The sequence below is a fragment of the Saccopteryx leptura genome, chromosome 7 (assembly GCF_036850995.1).
Source record: "Saccopteryx leptura isolate mSacLep1 chromosome 7, mSacLep1_pri_phased_curated, whole genome shotgun sequence".
NCBI lineage: Eukaryota > Metazoa > Chordata > Mammalia > Chiroptera > Emballonuridae > Saccopteryx > Saccopteryx leptura.
Window position 1 is genome coordinate 36,616,477 of NC_089509.1, and position 15,467 is coordinate 36,631,943.

The window sequence follows — 15,467 nt, forward strand, 5'->3', positions numbered from 1 at the left end:
GGTTTCAAACCTGGGTCCTCAGCCTCCCAGGTCGATGTCTTAACCAATACGCTACCACTTGGTCAGGAGAAAGTGCTATTTCTCAAGCCACACCTATTAATTCAATGGAATAACTGCTATATTTTGGCGGGGCTTTTCCAAAACAGTGTTGTTTTCAAAGAATGCTTATTTATTCACTCAACAAACTTTACTGTGTCCTGAACTTACTTTTGATTCAGAACTTACTGAACTTACTTTTGATTCAGAAAATATTGTTATCATAAGAATGATAAGACTTTCTAAGAAAGTCTGAGAGAAATTCATTCTATCTGGGAGGATAATAGAAAGGTTTCATAAGGGATAGGAAGCAAATTTTTAAATATTAAATAGATTTTTTTTATGAAAGGAGGGGAAACATAGATGTATGTGGTATGCTTAAAAATGGTAAATAGCCTGACCAGGCGGTGGCGCAGTGGATAGAGCATCAGGCTGGGATGCAGAAGACCCAGGTTTGAGACCCCGAGGGCTCATTTGGTTTGAGCAAGGCTCACCAGCTTGGACCCAAGGTCGCTGGCTTGAGCAAGGGGTTACTCGATCTGCTGTAGCCCCACAGTCAAGGCACATATGAGAAAGCAATCAATGAACAACTAAGGTGTCACAACGAAAAACTAATGATTGATGCTTCTCATCTCTCTTCGTTCCCGTCTATCTGTCCCTGTCTATCCCTCTCTCTCTGACTCTCTGCTCTGTAAAAAAAAAAAAAAGGTCAATAGTGGAGCTGGCCGGTTAGTTCAGTCAATTAAGAGAGTCATCCCAAAACGACAAAGTTGTAGATTTGATCCCTGGCCAGGGCACACATGGGAAGCAACCAATGAATGCACAACTGAGTGGAACAACAAATGAATGCTTCCCTTCTTCCTGCCCTGGCCATAGCTCATTTGGTTGTGACAGAGCCCCAGAGCACAGAGGTTGACGGTTTGATTCCCCAATCAGGGCACATACAGGAGCAGCTTGCTGTTCTCTCTCTCCCTGCCTCTCTGTCTCTCAAAAAATATATAAAAGGCAAATACCCAGTGAAGAAAGGCAAAGGTTATGTGAAAAACAATGTGCAGGCCTCAAGGTAGATTCATGAGTGCTGTCATTCCTGACCTTCATTTCCTCCTCCTCAAGCCGAAAAGACATAAAAGGCCCACAGTTCTGGGAGCTCCTGGTCTGAGAGATTCCACATTCTTACAGGGAACAGAGATCATCCAACCCTAGACGTGCTTCCATTTAACTATGAAGTGCAATGGAGCGGACCCCTTTGCGGACCCCCTGTGTCCTCAACCTTGTGCAAAACTAACCGTGGGCACGTTTGAGTCATTATTCTTGCCAATCCTTAAAATGTGACTGGCTTTAGTAGTTTAACCTAACATAAAAGAGAAGCGCCAGGGCTAGAAATACAAATAATCAATAAACATTTGAGAATATATTCAACCTCATTGTTTTAGAATCTACCTAAATAAATGTGAGAACAATGGGGCTGTAAGTCACTTCTCAACAATTCACATGCTTTTCATATTTCTATTTTTTTGTATTAAGCCCTGAAATAACTCCTCTTTCCAGTTCCCCACATTTATTGAGTTTTTGTTTCAATGGTTGTATTTATCATTACTGTTGGAATCCATGGAAGTCCGAAAGACCAGAGTAACAGGCTTTATTGAAAGGAAGAAAGGAACCCTGCTGGGCACTTCTCCCGGGGAGAAGAGCACGGTTACAGACTAGAGGAGAATTATATAGTGTTTGGGAGAGCCTGAGGGGATACTGAGGCAAAAGTCCTGGTATGTCCAGAATGCTCCTCCTTGGGGGGCTTCGAGCATGTGGGTGTTGAACCAAAAGTCCTGGTATATCTGGAGCCCCTCCTTGGGGCGGCTTGTCAGCTTTTTAATTTTTATTTTATTTTATTTTTTTTATTTTTTTTTTTTTTCATTTTTCTGAAGCTGGAAACAGGGAGAGACAGTCAGACAGACTCCCGCATGCGCCCGACCAGGATCCACCCGGCACGCCCACCATGGGGCGACGCTCTGCCCACCAGGGGGCGATGCTCTGCCCATCCTGGGCGTCGCCATGTTGCAACCAGAGCTACTCTAGCGCCTGAGGCAGAGGCCACAGAGCCATCCCCAGCGCCCGGGCCATCTTTGCTCCAATGGAGCCTTGGCTGCGGGAGGGGAAGAGAGAGACAGAGAGGAAAGCGCGGCGGAGGGGTGGAGAAGCAAATGGGCGCTTCTCCTGTGTGCCCTGGCCGGGAATCGAACCCGGGTCTCCGCACGCTAGGCCGACGCTCTACCGCTGAGCCAACCGGCCAGGGCTTGTCAGCTTTTTGGAATTCCTTTGTCTCAGGGGAGATAGTCCAGTAAGGATGAGGTCTGACAGATAAGCGGAACATCAAGAGGGCAGTTTGGAATTCACGTATCTATCAATTACCATCATTGTTCATTGTTCTCTTTCCTAATATTCTGTTCTTGTTTCATAATTATGATCCACTCTTATCTCTTACTCTATAAATTCAGCCTCCTAAGATGGTAGTTGTTAGTGGAGTTTGATACTTTCCTTTCATGGTTTTGACTTTTACTTTAATGGTTGGTGATATTTATTTTTTATTTCATCTGTGTCCTTGAGATCCCATGTTTTCTTGTCTGAGAATTCTTCTCTGAACCAGTTATTGTTGGGAGGGGGTAGAAGTTGATGCCTAATGTGATGTTACAGTAGCTTATCTTTTGGAAATACCAGTTCCCCTTTCCTTCTGAAGCTAAAAAGTCTCCCAAGGTATTGTCCTGTCTCTGAACCAAGTGTTCACCCTTGCTGCTCCATCTAGGAGAGAAGAGTGCTGCTGTCTCCCTCCTGCCCGACAGGGCTGACCTGCTTGACCACAGAGATGTTTCCCCCAATCGCAGTAATGATTGCTAGAGGTATTCTTTCTATTCCTTACAGCCAGTGCTGTGCACTCAGAGCATTCTTGGAATCAAGCTCACCCATAGTAGTACTTTCCTGCTGTGCATTCTCTGCTACTCAGCTAACCACATCTGTATCTCTTTGGAATTTTTTTAAATTTCTGCTTGATGATAGCATTTTTCCTGGTTTTTAGTCATTTTATGGATATGTTCTTTTTGAATTTTTTTTTATGGCAGCTGTGAAATTTCTACATAGGAGAGATCTAAGGGTTACAACTGGCTTCTAAGGAAGACACTTTTAAATCTAATAGTATACATAAGATGCTGTTGAAGCATGGGTAAATAATTATTTTTAAAATATATGTTTGTTTTTTATTACATTTATTTTTATTTACTTATTCTTCTGATAGCATCTGATGACAAGGTATGCCAAATATATGGTGAATACACACACCACAAACACACACACTTTGCCATTAGATTAAAAAGTCTCTTTCTTTAAAAGATTACAGCTCGCCTGACCTCTGGTGGCGCAGTGGATAAAGCGTCGACCTGGGAACACTGAGGTTGCCGGTTCAAAACCCTGCACTTGTCTGGTCAAAGCATATATGGGAGTTGATACTTCCTGTTCCTCCCCCCTTTCTTGCTCTCTCTCTCTCTCTCTCCCCCTCCCTCCTCTCTAAAATGAATTTAAAAAAATAAATAAATAAAAAAGATTACAGCTCTTAAATCTCTCAAATAAATGCATTTATCTGGTCCAGGAAGTCATAGAAGTTCCTGAACAAGAAGGACTCTTGAAAAGAGTCTTGAAAGTTGAATTATAGTTGTTAAGGAAGAAACATGTTGTAGACAATTTCTTGGCCCCTAAATGGTGCCCTTTAACTTCCAGGATAAAATACAAACTTCATAAGTTTGCAAAGATTTGGCTTGTGCTTCCGTCTGGCCTCATCTCCAACCACTTTCCCCCTCCTGCTACGCCCTGTTCTCCAGCCCTGCGGAAGAACTTGCTGTTTTTCAAGGGAGGCAGCTGTTTCAGTTTCTGAACCTCCCTGTAATCTTGCCCTTGTTTGGAACTTTTTGGCCCTGGCAAGTATGTCTCATCCGAATACTCATACTGTTCAAAGATAATTTTTTCTTTAAAGAACCTAATTGCTGGTGTGTTTGTTGAGATGAGCTACCATGTTTCACCCCAGTATATGCGGTTATCATCTTCCTTTTCAAAGACACCACAGCATGATCAACGTGCCAGTGTCCAATTGATCTCAAGGCCGTCGTATTGCAGAGCCTTAGCTGTGCAGTGATGGGGCGTTAGATGGGTATAAAGGCTTTCAGAAAACACCCTGTTCCCCTCACTAAAAGATAGTATGTTAACTTTATCAATGATATGTGAACAGGTTTCAACAGACTTTGTTGTAAGGTGCCAAAAGCTACAGAATTAATATTAATATTTTAGAAAGTTTAAAGAACATTTTATTGGTTTGGGCTAGGCGTGTAAAGAGAGATTTGAAAATAATCCTTATATCTGTGTGATTAGCATTAGACCAAGATGGCATTGTGTTGTAAATGCAGAAAGAGGAAGGAGACTTGGATTTCCTGACCTTCCCCTGGCCTATGCCTATGGGGGAAGGGTCAATGGCTACCCAGGTGTAGGAAGAAAAGAATTAAATCTTTTCTTGGGCTGATGGACCATTTGCAGGCATTTGTTCCCATGGAAACCACCCCTCTCCTCCTGAAAGCTTGTAATTAATGTATGTAACTCTAAACAAAAGGTATAAACTTATGCCACGATGTCAGGTTTTCTCCCCTCCCCTGTATAATCAGGAGTATATAAACAGCCCCTAAACTGTTTTAGGGGCTGCACAATTTGGGTCTGTTGCCCTGTGTCAGTCATATGCGATTGGCGTATTTAATAAATTTCCTCCTTTAATAAAACTTTTCATGTTTTTTACTCCTTTTTTTTTTTTTTTTGTATTGATATTTTTCTGAAGCTGGAAACAGGGAGAGACAGTCAGACAGACTCCCGCATGCTCGGGACCGGGATCCACCCGGCACGCCCACCAGGGGCGATGCTCTGCCCACTAGGGGGCAATGCTCTGCCCCTCCGGGGCGTCGCTCTGTCGCGACCAGAGCCACTCTAGCACCTGGGGCAGAGGCCAAGGAGCCATCCCCAGCGCCCGGGCCATCTTTGCTCCAATGGAGCCTCAGCTGCGGGAGGGGAAGAGAGAGACAGAGAGGAAGGAGAGGGGGAGGGGTGGAGAAGCAAATGGGCGCTTCTCCTGTGTGCCCTGGCAGGGAATCGAACCCGGGACTTCTGCACACCAGACCGACACTCTACCACTGAGCCAACCAGCCAGGGCCAATAAAACTTTTCAAAAACTTCTTTGGTCTACGTGCCTCGACGAATGCCCGCAGATTTGTGGATTCAGCTACTTTACAAAAACTTGGGCCTTAGTCCAGATTCTTATAAATACAGTATGACCTTGACAAGCTAAGACAGTTTATTTCTCTAGGCCTCCATCTCTACATTAAGGATGTACCCTCAGCATATGGGTGTTAGTAAGAAGCTCCCCAAGTTCACTCCTAAGGTTTAAATTAGCTAACAGATCAGATAATTGGTTGTTGGGCAAATAAGTTTGTAAAATTTGGTTTTTTTGAGTTTGCTCACTTTTATTGTAAAAAAAATGGTGCTGGGCAGTGCCAGGTATATGTGGTCTGTGAAATTGCAAATTATCTTCTTTCTTGGGAAGGGCCATTGTTTTGCTAATGTTTGCTGGAGGAGAGGTATTTGCGCCAGAAAGTTTTGAAAGGAAAGAGCAGAAGAAAAAGGAGGGAGAAGCCATGTTGGCGGGGAAAGAGAAGGTGTGCAGATGGGGAACCGGAGCTGAGGGGCTTTGGGAGCCCTGCTGAGGCTTGTGGGGGCCTTGGATTCTAGGTGGAACCGGAGAAGATTCTCTGAGTTGTGGAACCTGAGAACGTGTCAGGATTTTGTAAGCCCTGAATGTCCTGTGTGTTTGCTCATTGGCCAGTGTGAGACTTGAATAAAGGAATGGCCCACCATTCTTTGGCTCCACTGTTTCTTTACTGTCTGTCTTAATTCAATGAGAACCTGCATGTGAATGGCCGCGATGGCGGTGGCCCCTGGCCTTACGTTGGTTTATTTTATTTCTAGATTAATTTGCTTACTCAGTAACTACATTGTCTTTTTCTTTATTTTTTCAATGAATCACAAAGTTTTGTCCTCCCCAACCAAGGACACTTAAATAGAAGTGAATAGTTTACACATTCCAGACAATCCTGGGGCAGCTGCCCTTGGTCCTGGTCCCTCTTATTTTTCCCACTTCTTTTTTATTTTTTAATTGAATTTATTAAGGTAACACTGTTAACATAAATATACAGGTTTCAAGTGCCCAATTCTACAACACATCTCTGTACACCGTATTGTGCGTTCACCCCCACCAAGTCAAGTCCTTGTCCAACCCCATTTATCCCCCATACCCTCCTTCGCCTCCCCCACCTCCTGGCATCACCACACTGTTGTCCATGTCCATGAGCTTTTTCTTCTTTTTTGCTCTATCCTTTCACTTCCCTCACCCAGCCCCCCAACCCCATAGCTGTCAGCCTGCTCTCTGTGTCTGAGTCTGTCCCTATTTTGCTTGTTAGTTCATTTTGTTTGTTAGATTCCACACATGAGTGAAATTATATGGTACTTGTCTTTCTCTGACACACTGTCATTTAAACACTCAAATAATACTGAATAAAAGATGTTCTCCTTGCAAGCCATCATTTATTTATTCCTTTGTCAACTGGCATCATAGTTGCTTCTAATTCGTCTTATCATATACAATGTTAGAGTGAACATCCTGGTAAGAAGTTATATATTTTCTAATGTATTTCTGCTTTACTTAGAGCAAAACATCTGTGTTCCAGGCTTTGTCACCAACACAAATCAACTAAGAAGAAAGAAAGCATAAGCCTTCAGCATATTCAGATAAAAGTCCTTGACATGGGAGCTTCAGAATAGTGACAAAGCATTTTCACTTGAATGCCACAGGAAATCTACTGCAATCTGGAGCTGAATGAGTGTCAGCTGTGGGCAGCTCAGAAAAAGATGTCAGGGCTGACATGTAGGATGCTGATCCCTTTGAGGTTTGGACCAAAGTTGAATGCTAAAAGGGACTTACAGAGGGGAGTAAATTCTTTCTTTTTTTTTATTTTTTATTATTAAGTGAAAGGCAAGGAAGCAGAGAGACAGACTCCCTCCCACATGTGAACCAACCAAGATTTACCCAGCAAGTCCCCTACTAGGTGATGCCCCATCTGGGGCTGCTACTCCATTGCTTGGCAACCAACCTATTTTAGCGCCTGAGGCAAGTCCATGAAGCCATCTGCAGCACCCAGAGCCAACTGGCTTGATCGAGCCATGGCTGCTGGAAGGGAAGAAAGCGAGAGAGAAAGAAAGGGGGGGGGGGGCTGAAGGGTGGAGGAGAAGATAGTCGCTTATCCTGTGTGTCCTGACTAGGTATTAAACCCAAGACTTCTACACGCCAGTCAACGCTCTACTGCTGGGCCAACTGGCCAGGGCAGGAGTAAATTCTTAAGACAGGCCCAGAACCTCACAACAAGATGAACCCTTTGGTTTGCTGAGTCACTTAGAGCCATAAAAAAGGGAGACAACAGGGAGTCTCTTCTCTTGCTCGTGGGTCTTGCAGAGGAAACACGTGTAATCACTAGTCAGAGAAGAAAGGAAACTGGAAACTTCTTTCTTCTGCTAGTAGGAAGGTTGCTGAGAAAAGTCAGTGACCAACCTGACCTGAAGAAATGGCACTAGTGAGAGAGAAGCCCTGGACCAGTGGAGGGCGGCACCACAGCACAAAATAGCAAAAGAGAAAAATAAGAAAACCAATCCTATTTCAAGTGTCAAGCAGTCCATTTTTAATTATTTGAGGAAGCGCCATACTATGTTCCACAGTGGCTACACCAATCTGCATTCCCACCAGCAGTGCAAGAGGGTTCCCTTTTCTCTATATCCTCATCAGCATTTATTTGTTGATTTCTTTTTTTTTTTTTTTTTTTTTTTTGTATTTTCTGAAGCTGGAAACGGGGAGAGACAGTCAGACAGACTCCCGCATGCGCCCGACCGGGATCCACCCGGCACGCCCACCAGGGGGCAACACTCTGCCCCTCCGGGGCGTCACTCTGCCGCGACCAGAGCCACTCTAGCGCCTGGGGCAGAGGCCAAGGAGCCATCCCCAGCACCCGGGCCATCTTTACTCCAATGGAGCCTTGGCTGCGGGAGGGGAAGAGAGAGACAGAGAGGAGGGGGGGGGGTGGAGAAGCAAATGGGCGCTTCTCCTGTGTGCCCTGGCCGGGAATCAAACCCGGGTCCACCGCACGCCAGGCCGATGCTCTACCGCTGAGCCAACCGGCCAGGGCTGTTTGTTGATTTCTTAATGATAGTCATTCTGGCAGGTGTGAGGTGATATCTCACTGTAATTGTAATTTGTATTTCTCTGATGATTATTGACACTACTAAATGAAATAAGCCAGTTAGAGAAAGACAAATGCCATATGATCTCACTTATATGTGGAATCTAATGAACAAATTTGTCGGGAGCCGATCAACAACTACTGGCTGACAAGGTCACAGCAGAAGAAGATCCACAACTGCTGGCTGACAAGGTCACAGCAGAAGAAGACCAATGGCTGCTGCTTGATAAAGTTGCCGCAGTGAAGATCAATGGCTGCCTGACCTGTGGTGGCGTAGTGGATAAAGCGTTGACCTGGAAATGCTGAGATCGCCGGTTTGAAACCCTGGGCTTGCCTGGTCAAGGCACATATGGGAGTTGATGCTTTCAGCTCCTCCCCCCTGTCTCTCTCTCCTCTCTTTCTCTCCCTCCCTCTCTCCTCTCTAAAATGAATAAATTTAAAAAACTAAAAAAAAAATAAAAAGATCAATGGCTGCTGGTTGACAAAGTCACCGCAGAGTAAAGACACAACGATACTTCCCCCTTTGACCTTTTGAATTAATCTGGCCTTATATCTCCCCTTTCTGAGTGTGTGCTATCATTTATGGCACAGGGATAATAGTACTGTGCTTTCCCTGTAGATTCGTAGTAATTTCTTTGGAAATGAGACAGAGGGTGTGAGTTCCACAGAAAAGCCTGTAAGCCCCTTGGTCTGGGCTCGTAGACATAAGAGGCTGGCTATGATATCCCTCGTAAAGGGTTAACTTTGTAGGAGAATTTCTTCTTATTAATCATGTTAGAAAAAATAGATTGTGACTTATGAATAGGTAGGAAACAGTAACTATACACAGAAGCACCTTTCAGCCTTCACTTAATTCATCACTTTACCTCCCTAGCCTTTTCATGTGGTAGAGTAGAGAAACTTTCCTTTCTTCTTGCATACCTGACCTGCAGGTGGTGGAACACTCTGAGAAGAATTAAGTTAGAACTTAACTAGTGTATGAATATAGTAGATAAATAAAATTTGACTAGACAATACAATCTTAGGTAAGATAGAGTTATTAATCAGTACTGACCTTTTAGAAGGTTGTACCAATATTGTTATTGCTATTCAAGTTATTGTATAACTGTACTTTGAATGACTTACCACCTGATTTATAGCTTATAGAAATGAATTAACTGTTGCCTAGAAATATGTAACCATAGTGAAACAAAAACAATGATTAATCAATGTATTCTGAATACCATGTGATTTTAACTTAGTGTGTGTATATAAAAATAAAGCTAGACCAGCCATTGGCAGAGATGCCTGGCAGTAAATGCTAAAGAGAAAAAAGAATTCGGCTCTCTCACTCGATTCGTGCCAACGCCGTCTCTTCCTGTGGGACCCCTGGATTCCCCCCAGGGCTGGACCTCGACATTTGGTGCCCGAAAAGGGACCCACAGGTAAGCCCCCTCATTGTCGCAGGATGGCTGGGACTCCACTCAGGGTGCTGCAGACCCCCCTGTAAGGAAGACAAGGTGAGCATAGGTGGAGGATTACATAATTTAAGATTTTGAGAAGTCATGGGCCATACTGAGTCTAAAGAAAGAAGACTCTTTATAGAAGTTATTCAGTATACACTTTCTCTAAAAGGAGTTAGTGTTTCCTCTCAACAAGTAGCTCGTTTTCTGCATTTTGTACAAGAATGTTCTCCATGGTTTCCAGATGAGGGGACACTGGGTCTCGAGACATGGGCTAAGGTTGGAGAAGATTTAACACTTTACTATGAGCTACATGGACCAGAAAGGGTCCCAGTTGATACATTTGCTTTATGGAGCTTAATTAAAGATGCCTTAGATCCAGAACATGAGGTGCATAAATTTTCTAAGGCAACTGCTCCTTCAAAAGAAGAGACTCCATTAATTAGAAATAGAAGGCAGTCTCAAGATAGTGCAGATTATGGAATGGCCTCTTTAAAATTAAGTAAACAGGATGATAATGAAGATCATTTATTGCCATCTGATGAGGCTGAATTAGAAAATGAGGCAGCTAAATATAATAGGGATAATGAGGATTGGGATTCAAAAACAATCTTGCCCATATTATATCCCCCCAAGACTGACAAAAAGAATAAAAATAAGGTTATTAGAATGTCTTTGCCTCTACCAGTACAATCACCAGATGTTAATAAGAAGAAAAAATCATCAGGGTTAACAGGGTTGCAGAAGGCAATTCAAGCTTCTTGCAACCAAGGGGAAACTGATTTGGCATTATGTTTCCCTGTGGCTGTGGCTGGTGAATTTGATGATGAGGAGATCCCTACATGGGAGCCGCTTCCTTATAAATTATTGAAAGAGTTGAAAATGGCTTGCAGTCAATATGGACCCACCTCTCCTTATACTATGTCCTTGGTGGAAACAGTTTCTCATAATTGGATAACTCCTTATGATTGGGAACAGGCAGCTAAAGCTTGTTTATCTGGAGAAAATTACCTCCTTTGGAATGCAGAATACAAGAAGCAAGGCTTTTGCGGGGGTTGAAATGGAGGGATTTCGGCTGCTGGTTGTAGCAGCTATTAGAATTTAAGAATGATTAGAAGACTGAGATGAGTTTTAAAGTTGTGCTATTATCTGATTTTCTTTAGTAAATAGAAGGACTTAAGAGTTTGGAAAAATACAGCTTTTTCTGTTCTTCTCTTTCTCTAAACTCATTTTATTTCTTTCCTGTTCTATGCCTGAAAAAAGGGCAAAGGAAACACCTGTTTGAATATGGCTAAACAGAATCTCATAAATGGCCGTTCTCAAAACTTTTCGAGAGAGAGAGTTCTGTTTGGTTTCTATCCTTTATGTTCCAATCAAAATAGCCCTGTGTAAAGATCAAGCAGGCCATATTCTAATCTCTAAAATCCTGGGTTTCTCTCTATTTTGTCTGATTTGTCTACATTGTCTGATTCTTGTTTGTGTTTGGTCTTTGTTTAATGTTGTCTAAATATGATTTCTTAAGTTCTTGTATGCAAAAATTGAATATGCCGGCTCTAATATTATAAAAATATCATCCCTACAAATTTATAATTTTAATTGAAACAAGTAAAGTACGCTCATTTAAATTTAAATAGTATGAAATATGAATTCTAAAGACTTGTTAATTTTGACTAAACTGCTTCAAGCTTCAGGCTGCTTGCTGTGGCTGCAGAGCATGAAGCAGAGTAGATTTACCTAACAAAGGTATAGATTTTTTTAATATAGAAAAATAATGAGAGCCACACTAGAATTTTCCAGCTTTAATGTGTTCTTTAAATTGCTTGTTAGTTAATGGAGTAGAAATGTTTTTATGAATATAGGAAAGTCATATACTAGAACTCCTGCAAATCTTCTTTATCATGCTTTTTACTTAAAAAAAAATTCTTTTGAATGCTGATATACAGGATTATTCAACAGCTGAGAGACTCTGGAATCCTACAGGAAATGCTGAACCCGTTTCTCCTGCAAACTTTTACCCTCTTTTGTTTGATCCAGCTAATAACACTGTTTTGTCTTTTTCCAAATAGCTCCAGATATACGGAAAAAAATTATGTAGGCGAATAAGAACCCTCAAATCCCTCAACAAAATCTGAGCAAGAGTGAAAAGAAAGGTAATTTGAGCTAAAGCCTGTCTTTAAAAGGTTTGTAACACCTTTAACATTTCACATATTACTGGCATCCCTTATTATTCACAGAGATAAGGTATAGTAGAAAAGACTCATCAGACCCTGAAAATGCAAATTCAAAAACTACAGGAAGGTGAATTAAAATATAATTCCCCACATCAGCTTTTAAATCATGCTTTGTTATTAACAATCTTAATTCAGACTATCAAGGCCACACTCGCATGCTGAGTCACTGGAATCTGGATCTGTGTGGGCCTGAGTCAGTGGGATTTATTGACAGGTCGGTGGAAGGGGCCAGATGTGGTTCTGACCCAGGGGAGAGGGTGTGCTTGTGTATTTTCACGGGACGCTGGCTCGCCACTCTGGATCCCAGACCAACCGGCTGAATCGCCATGTCTCATCGGAGGTCGCCGCTGCCCCCTCCTTATCTCCATCCTCCTTGTACGTCCAGCCAGGAGGAGACTCCTGTGCAACCCACAACACCAGTGACTTCCCAGCAAAGGCCATCAAGGAACTCTCCATATGATTCTGTTACTCGAGTGATGCAGCGATTGTCACTACAGGAAGCTAGACAACCTCCCTATCGTGGTCAACAGGTGACTCACTCTACTCGAACTGTCATCCCACCAACCTGGGACCAGTTGAGGGCATTGTCTGAAAGAGCTGATTTAATTTGTCATCAACAAAATATACATCGTAACCCTGCTAGTATATTTATTGCTATGCTAGCTGTACTTTCAATTCAGGTACTTAATGCTGAGGCTATTGGACAAAACAAATCATGGTTTACATGGATGAAATCCCTTAGGAGGCAACATAACAGGATTACACTCATGGGGGTCAGGGCCTCCAGGCATTAAAATTGTAAACTTTATCCTCCAAAAAAGGCAACTCAAGAGCCTTCCTGGTGGTCTGTGGAGAATAGACTTAGTTTCCCCCCAAGGCAAGAATGTGCATATTCCAATTATATGAATTATACTCTATGTGCTGTTAATTTCACTGTGCAAGATTGGTCTAGTCCTTATTTTGAATATGATTATAGAAAATTAGTGCAGGAAATGAAAGACGTTTACAATTGGTCAAATAAATATAATCTTTTAAATAAAATCATCACACATTGGCAGTCTACTGGATGGATACCGGCACAGCTGACTTATCAGGATGAATCAACCACCAGATATCAAACAAAGCTTTGGCAGCTAATTGCAGCTGCTGCACCTGCATATATGGTTAGGCCTTGCCCTTATCCTGTTCAGAATATTTTTGTTCAGGCTTGTGTACAGGCTCCTTATGTACTCTTGATTGCTACAATGGACAGTAATCTTTCTGTTAGCACTTATAATTCTATGTTTAGCATTTCCTGCTCTCGCTGTGTTTTAACAAACTGTCTATCTTATGACACCAAAGCTCAAGTCATGTTTATTTTGCAGCAGCCACCTTATGTGATGTTACCTGTTAGTCTGTCTCAGCCTTGGTATGATGACCCAGGGTTGCATGCGCTACAGGCTGCTTCTGAAGCGCTTGCTCGTCATCGAGGAAAGCGATTTATTGCAGAATTGATTTTAGGAATTACTGCTCTTATTGCTATTATAGGATCTGTAGCTGCTTCCACCACTTCTTTAGCTCAATCGGTTCATACTGCAAATCATGTAGATAGTTTATCTCGTAATATATCTCTTGCATTAGCAGTTTATCTCGTAATATATCTCTTGCACTAGCAGTACAGGAGACTATAGATAGGAAGTTAGAGATGAAAGTGAATGTTTTAGAGGAGGCTTTTATTCACATAGGTAAGGAGCTGTTAGCTATGAAGGCTAGGATGACTCTTAGATGCCATGCAGGATTCAAGTGGATATGTGTGACTCCTTTAGAATACAATCAGTCTATCATAGCATGGAATGATACACAGAATCATTTGTTAGGTGTATGGAATAATAGTGATATTAGTTTAGATTTGAAGGAATTACATCAGCAGATACAAAACTTAGGATATTCAGGCTCTTTACTTTCTGCCTCAGAAGTAGCAGATCAATTTGTTGAAAATATAAAAAGTATGTTTTCTATGCATGGCCTGACCTCTTTGGCTACTGATATAGGCATAATAATAGCTGTGGTAATTATCGCTCTTCTTGTCCTTCCAGTCATCTTCCGACTCTTAAACAACGGTCTCAGGGAAACAGCGGTGAAAATGCAAAAGCTTTATTTAAAAAATAAAAAAAGGCTCCTCCTGCCTCCCCCTACCCCCACCTACTAAGGCGCCCAGCCCACGGCGCTCCGCTCACTGGCCTCGCGTCCCAACGAGCGATTCAGCCGAGCCTCCGGCCAAGACCTCACCAAAATGCCGTCTCAAATGGAACATGCCATGGAAACCATGATGTTCACGTTTCATAAATTTGCTGGGGATAAAGGTTACTTAACAAAGGAGGACCTGAGAGTACTCATGGAAAAGGAGTTCCCTGGCTTTTTGGAAAATCAGAAAGACCCTCTGGCTATAGACAAAATAATGAAGGACCTGGACCAGTGCCGAGACGGCAGAGTGGGCTTCCAGAGCTTCTTCTCACTAATCGCTGGGCTCACCATCGCGTGCAATGACTATTTTGTAGTACACATGAAGCAGAAGGGGAAGAAGTAGGCAGTGCTGAGCAGTTCCTTCCACCCTGATAAGAGTTCTCCCAATGAGTCCCTTAAAAAATCTCTGCCCCCCAGCTTCCCCCTGTATAAGGATTTCATGAGCAGATTGGGACCCCTAGAAAATGTATAAATAAAATCCCACTCCCATTCGACAAGAGAAAGAAAAGCCAACTAAAGCCAGATAAGCTTTTGATTTTTATATTGCTTGCATCCTCTTGCCCTCAATAAACAAATGTCTTTTTTAGTTCTTAAAAAAAAAATAAATAAAATAAAATAAAATAAAAAATAAAAAATAAATAAATAAATAAAAAAGGGGGAGGTGTCGGGAGCCGATCAACAACTACTGGCTGACGAGGTCACAGCAGAAGAAGATTAAAAACTGCTGATTGACAAAGTCACAGCAGAGAAGACCAATGGCTGCTGGTTGACAAAGTCACCGCAGAGTAAAGGCACAACGATACTTCCCCCTTTGACCTTTTGAATTAATCTGGCCTTATATCTCCCCTTTCTGAGTGTGTGCTATCATTTATGGCACAGGGATAATAGTACCGTGCTTTCCCTGTAGATTCGTAGTAATTTCTTTGGAAATGAGAGAGAGGGTGTGAGTTCCACAGAAAAGCCTGTAAGCCCCTTGGCCTGGGCTCATAGAAATAAGAGGCTGGCTATGATATCCCTCGTAAAGGGTTAACTTTGTAGGAGAATTTCTTCTTATTAATCATGTTAGAGAAAATAGATTGTGACTTATGAATAGGTAGGAAACAGTAACTATACACAGAAGCACCTTTCAGCCTTCACTTAATTCATTACTTTACCTCCCTAACCTTTTCATGTGG

General features: G+C 42.4%; 1 pseudogene; it reads left to right on the forward strand.

The window, feature by feature from the left end:
- The first annotated feature begins 14,256 nt into the window (after positions 1-14,256).
- LOC136378387 (protein S100-A10 pseudogene) lies at positions 14,257-14,880 on the forward strand (annotated as a pseudogene).
- The last annotated feature ends 587 nt before the right edge of the window (positions 14,881-15,467 follow it).